At 36.6% G+C, this 6975-nt stretch overlaps 1 long non-coding RNA gene across 1 annotated transcript; it reads left to right on the top strand.

Moving 5' to 3' along the window:
* The first annotated feature begins 4320 nt into the window (after positions 1–4320).
* On the top strand, positions 4321–6249 carry LOC149142574 (uncharacterized). The gene is made up of 8 exons (XR_016264936.1): positions 4321–4367; positions 4486–4554; positions 4744–4815; positions 5079–5151; positions 5289–5360; positions 5472–5543; positions 5697–5768; positions 5871–6249. It is a non-coding gene; the product is annotated as an uncharacterized LOC149142574 (long non-coding RNA).
* Positions 6250–6975: the final 726 nt, after the last annotated feature.

Raw genomic sequence — 6975 nt, 5'->3', positions numbered from 1 at the left:
AAGGGAAATGGTTCCTATGATTAGGGATGCAACCACTTATGAGGTTTTCCAAGAATATCCACTATTTAGGAAACTAATAGCTATTTCATCCCAACATGAAGTAATGTTATCTATGAGTCATAATTAGGCCGATAGGCCTTCCTATGCATCAACAATCGTCAACACTTTTATACTACTCCGTTGGATCAGGTGAGACACTTTCAACCGTTGATTTGAAGTGTGACTGCTTTTTCCAAATATTGGTTGAGTTGCCTTACTGCTTTTTCCCATTCTTTTATGTCACTCTTGAAGATATTTTCACTGCTTTTTCCCTGCCAGTTGTTGTTGCTGTTTTTCTTCGCTGCCTTTTGGCAAGCACTGTTCTTCTTCCCTGGCTTTTGGCGTTCTCACTTTCATCTCATCATTTTCTTCAATACTCTGCATTGCATTGGCTTGCCTTGTTTCTTGTTCGGGTTTATTGTAAGTTTATATATCACTTTTCCACTAGAATTGATGTAAGATAGAGCATATACTCTGAATATGTTATATTGGGAATCATTAAGAATGTTTGCTGGGCAGTCTGTCGTTATTTGAGTTTTGATTATATGCTTACTTTAAGCTCATATGTTTGTATTTGTTCTGGTTTGTGTTGTGCAGGAATCTCTCTCATCTGAACCTCGGAGGAGAAATTTCCCCAGTGATTGGAAATCTAAAAAGCTCAGAGTCAATGTATGTGAATTCAGAAGTTCACTGTATAGGTTCACTATATATTACTTTTAAGCACTTTGGGTTCATTGCAATTAAACTGATAGTCTTAATGGAGCAGCTATTTATAATATATATGCTGTTCATAGTTGATTCAGTGTTCTGCATGCAGTGACATTAAAGGAAATGGTCTCTCCCTTTCCTTTTACATTGGATTCAGCTCTCTGGTTTCTCTTTTACACAGTGAGCGCTTCATGTGGCCGAATGACAACCAGTGGGGTTTTGTTGCAGTTTAAATCCTTCCTAGGCGCCTGGATGGCTCGGTTCTACACCAGGTGAACGTTTCTTTTCTGTTGACGGTCATTCATACTTTTTTTTTTTGTATTGTACAGCTCGAACTTTTCCTGTTCTCGGTCTCAGTTCTTTAATTTTTTTTTTATTAGGCCGATAGACCTTCCTATGCATCAACAATCGTCAACACTTTTATACTACTCCGTTGGATCAGGTGAAACACTTTCAACCGTTGATTTGAAGTGTGACTGCTTTTTCCAAATATTGGTTGAGTTGCCTTACTACTTTTTCCCATTATTTTATGTCACTCTTGAAGATATTTTCACTGCTTTTTCCCTGCCAGTTGTTGTTGATGTCTTTCTTCGCTGCCTTTTGGCAAGCACTGTTCTTCTTCCCTGGCTTTTGGCATTCTCACTTTCATCTCATCATTTTCTTCAATACTCTGCATTGGATTGGATTGCCTTGTTTCTTGTTCGGGTTTATTGTAAGTTTATATATCACTTTTCCACTGGAATTGATGTAAGATAGAGCATATATTATGAATATGTTATATTGGGAATCATTAAGAATGTTTGTTGGGCAGTCTGTCGTTATTTGAGTTTTGATTATATGCTTACTTTAAACTCATATGTTTGTATTTGTTCTCGTTTGTGTTGTGCAAGAATCTCTCTCATCTGAACCTCGGAGGAGAAATTTCCCCAGTGATTGGAAATCTAGAAAGCTCAGAGTCAATGTATGTGAATTCAGAAGTTCACTGTATAGGTTCACTATATATTACTTTTAAGCACTTTGGGTTCATTGCAATTAAACTGATAGTCTTAATGGAGTACCTATTTATAATATATATGTTGTTCATAGTTGATTCAGTGTTCTGCATGCAGTGACATTAAAGGAAATGGTCTCTCCCTTGCCTTTTACATTGGATTCAGCTCTCTGGTTTCTCTTTTACACAGTGAGCGCTTCATGTGGCCGAATGACAACCAGTGGGGTTTTGTTGCAGTTTAAATCCTTCCTAGGCGCCTGGATGGCTCGGTTCTACACCAGGTGAACATTTCTTTTCTGTTGACGGTCATTCATACTTTTTTTTTGTATTGTACAGCTCGAACTTTTCCTGTTCTCGGTCTCAGTTCTTTAATTTTTTTTTTTATTAGGCCGATAGGCCTTCCTATGCATCAACAATCGTCAACACTTTTATACTACTCCATTGGATCAGGTGAGACACTTTCAACCGTTGATTTGAAGTGTGACTGCTTTTTCCAAATATTGGTTGAGTTGCCTTACTGCTTTTTCCCATTCTTTTATGTCACTCTTGAAGATATTTTCACTGCTCTTTCCCTGCCAGTTGTTGTTTCTGTTTTTCTTCGCTGCATTTTGGCAAGCACTGTTCTTCTTCCCTGGCTTTTGGCGTTCTCACTTTCATCTCATCATTTTCTTCAATACTCTGCATTGCATTGGCTTACCTTGTTTCTTGTTCGGGTTTATTGTAAGTTTATATATCACTTTTCCACTAGAATTGATGTAAGATAGAGCATATACTCTGAATATGTTATATTGGGAATCATTAAGAATGTTTGCTGGGCAGTCTGTCGTTATTTGAGTTTTGATTATATGCTTACTTTAAGCTCATATGTTTGTATTTGTTCTGGTTTGTGTTGTGCAGGAATCTCTCTCATCTGAACCTCGGAGGAGAAATTTCCCCAGTGATTGGAAATCTAAAAAGCTCAGAGTCAATGTATGTGAATTCAGAAGTTCACTGTATAGGTTCACTATATATTACTTTTAAGCACTTTGGGTTCATTGCAATTAAACTGATAGTCTTAATGGAGCAGCTATTTATAATATATATGCTGTTCATAGTTGATTCAGTGTTCTGCATGCAGTGACATTAAAGGAAATGGTCTCTCCCTTGCCTTTTACATTGGATTCAGCTCTCTGGTTTCTCTTTTACACAGTGAGCGCTTCATGTGGCTGAATGAAAACCAGTGGGGTTTCGTTGCAGTTTAAATCCTTCCTAGGCGCCTGGATGGCTCGGTTCTACACCAGGTGAACGTTTCTTTTCTGTTGACGGTCATTCATACTTTTTTTTTTTGTATTGTACAGCTCGAACTTTTCCTGTTCTCGGTCTCAGTTCTTTAATTTTTTTTTTACTATGTAGTTATATCGGTTAGGAGTGTTACAGAATGGCTCATGAAAAACCCTTGAAAATCCCTTTAAAGAAATGTTCACCCCACCTATCTAGGAAAGTCTCTTTTCAAGCGTTTATCTGTCCAAACAAAAATGACTGTTCAACTACAAGTTGGTTAAAGCAGATCTCACCATATGCAACACTCGTAGTCTGGTTCAAGATGCATATATTACTTTACTATAGATAATTGTTAAGTATTATGCTGAAAACAACTGTGTTTTGAGAAGATATCTGATGCCGAACCAAGCTGCTGTGTGCGTCTAAACGTCCCTCTAGTCAAATCTACAAGTCATCATTCTCATGGTTTATATTTCATAGAAACTGCTGACTTGATTTGATCTTCAATGTTGCTGCAGAGATGTCTCTTTAAATTATTTATATGGAGACATTCCCTTTTTCAATATCGAATTTGAAACAACTATAACAACTATAAGTATCCTAACATTCTGCAGTTTCTCACTATTGTAAAGAATTTAGCTTAATTTGTAGATGTTTTTGTATTTTTCCCTGTCTTAGAAGGGAGTCAAAGAACTGCATAGGATGTGTAAACTCTGGATTCTGGAGGAGTATCATTTAACAATGCTTTTTCATTTTTTAGGGATTTTGCTGACAATCAATTAAGTGCTTATCTATTGGGATGAAGTTTTGCAATATTTGTAAGAGTCTGGGTTCTTTATGAATTTTCCTGGGCTTATCGTTCTCTCACTAAGCAAAATTTGTTTTTATTTTCCTGTTAAGGTTTGGAAGAAGCATTTGTGTTAATAGTACTGTTCTTAGGTTTGCAAACTAAATTTGGCACCCATTCTTTTTGAAATGGGCATATTGTTATCGTTTCCAGGGGGCTGCACAACAACTTCTTAGTTGGGACTCTTTCCCCTGACATGTGTCAATTGACAGGATTGTGGTTCTTGTAAGTCACAATACTTCTGTCTTGTGGAGTAGATGCATAATTTTTTAAAGCTTTCTTTCATCGAATTAATTCTGCATATGAAACCTATCAAAACTTGCGGTCACAGAGAATTTATCTTTAAATTTATGTATCTCGATGCAGCGTTTTCAGTGCATTAACAAATTTTACCTAAAGGATTCTTCGTGGTAGCTTAACTGTTACTAAATAGTTAATCTCTGTCATGCAGTGATGTGCGAGGCAACAACTTGTCGGGACCATTCCTGAGAATATTGGCAACTGTACAAGCTATGCAGTTTTGTATGTTTTCTAATTTGCCTAACTGGATTTTAAATGAACAAATGGGTGTAAATGTATGGTTTGATGCAAGACTTGTGATCTCAATTACTTACTGAATTGGCGCTGGTATTATTATCAGGGACTTATCATACAATCAACTTACCGGAGAGATCCCCTTCAAAATTGGGTTTCTACAAGTGGCTACTCTGTAAGTGGAGATCTTTCCAGGATTGAACTGTGTTCTAGCATCAGGAATTTTGTGTCGAATAGGCAGGGATATGAGATTATGCAGGTTGTCTAAGTAATGCAATTCATTGCATGGTATGCACTATTCAACCGACATCATTAATTTGGTTGCTTTAGTTGTCCTACCCTAATTTTAAAGTGGTTATCCTAGGTCATTACAAGGAAACAAGGTGACCGGAAGGATACCTGAAGTAATTGGTCTCATGCAAGCTCTTACTGTTCTGTAAGTACAGTGTTTTCTGGATCTCAACTTGTCCAAAATTTTCCTGTGATGGGATTAAAGTATAATCTCTTACATTTAATTGCATGGAAGCCTAGATCAATAAGAATCCATAATGATTTTGGATATTGTCAATATATTTCTTATGCAGAATCAATCAATATTCCTTCATTCATTGATAAATGTTTTGTGACCTTTGGCAAAAACTTGATTATGTAATTATGGTGTAAGCTTTAGTGTACTGATACAATTAATATTTATTACAGGGATTTGAGTGATAATCATCTTTACTGGAACAATTCATCCGATTCTAGGCAACTTGACTTACACTGATAAACTGTGAGTTGCTTGCATAGTTAATGCTCGAATTGTTCCCATCTGGGTTTGTGAAAGTCCATTACTTTTTGACTATAAATTTCCTTTATGTTCAATTTTCAAGAAGCTGATTCTCTTGTACTTTCTTTTGCACTACTAAGATATTTACACAGTAATAATATCACGGGATCTTTTCCGCCAGAATTGGGGAACATGACAAAGCTGGGATACCTGTAAGAGATTCCAATCACATATTTTGTGATGATTGATATGTAAGAAATGGAAACTGGACGTGCATGATAAGAAATAGCTCTTTGATAGTCAACGGTTGTATGCATATGCAGGCGGCTAAATGACAATCAGCTGACTGGGCAAATTCCACCTGAGCTGGGGAATTTGGAACAGTTGTTCGAATTGTAAGTTTGTGTCCAAACCTTTTTCTAGAAAGTGGAGATAAAAATGATAGAAATATCTTGAAACCTCCCATACACTAAACATTAATCTATGATATCTTTTGGATTCTTGCTGTAAGTATTTAACATTCCAAGGTTGTATTTTTTTTGAGACAGAAATCTTGCCAGAAATCAACTTGAAGGTCCGATCCCAGAGAATATTAGTTCATGTGTTGCTCTCATTTTCTTGTAAGTGATATAATCTTCAAGCCAAGTGATGAATTTGCGGAGCATAATTTCCCACTGGCTAACAATGTTAATGCTGTGCCTTCATTGTCCTTTGTCCTATAGCAATATGCATGGCAACCGTTTGAATGGAACTATTCCTTTGGAATTTCAAAAACTTAAAAGGCTAACTTATCTGTAAGTAATCCTGGGCCATATTCTAAATTGACCTATAACATAATGAGTTGTTGAATTGCATTAAGCATATTCAATGTGACTAACGGATAACGTTGCTGCTTTTACAGAAATCTGTCCTCCAACAATATCACAGGAACAATTCGTGAAGAGCTGGGGCATATTATAAATTTAGACAGATTGTGAGTTTTAGTTATTCTAGTGTCTTGGTACATTCATCTTCATGGCCAGATGCCCAGTGAGAAGACCGTTGGTCGCGGAGATGATGCCTTCAACACTTTCTTCAGCAAAACTAGAGTCAAAAGCATGTCCCCCCTGCTGTATTTGTAGATCTGGAGCCGATTTTCATTGACAAGTAACCTGTAAGCTGGCCAGCAAATGCCAACAGATGTTCAGCTTGTTGGAACCAGTTGAACATCGTAATAGAGATGGCAAACAATTACGGACGGCTCGGCCAGTGGAATATTTGTTGCATCATCATCAAGGGGTATGAATTCCAAAGAACCTGTTGATGGAAATTCCCAAGCAAAATTCTGTGAAATGAAAAATCTATTGGGACCATTGGGCACGTCTATTTATGACGGAAGTATGTGACTCAAACAAGAGATGTCATGTCTCTGATATTGCAAGAATTTTTATACCATGAACTCAAATTCATTGAAATGCAGTAGCATAATAGTGAATTGTAAAAATTAAAGATTCAATATGGTTAGTCACTAATCTAATTTAATTAGGTTAATGAAGTAAATTATTACAGGATTGGATTAACTGAGGAACTGATGGAGTTCTTGGGATTAGCGTAACTTTAAAAGCATGCCACGAGTTTCAGGAAATGGTGTTCTTATTTAATTATATTCAGGGCATGAGAAGGATGCATTGTTTAATAGGGTTCCAGAGCTGATCGTGATTATTTGAGGGAAATTCCTCTTTTACTTGCCTCTATATTACATTTCAATTACATTTCAACTTTCTCTGTGGAGTGAAATCTTGTAACAACAGTCTGATCCTCAACAATGTCAAAGCTCCAGATATTTTC

This window comes from Pinus tabuliformis, chromosome X, assembly GCF_031772625.1.
Source record: "Pinus tabuliformis cultivar Carrire ecotype Pingquan chromosome X, CPIR1, whole genome shotgun sequence".
In the NCBI taxonomy this organism is placed as follows: Eukaryota; Viridiplantae; Streptophyta; class Pinopsida; order Pinales; family Pinaceae; genus Pinus; species Pinus tabuliformis.
Note: the sequence above shows the minus strand (reverse complement) of the source record. Positions and strands in the feature narration are given on the sequence as shown.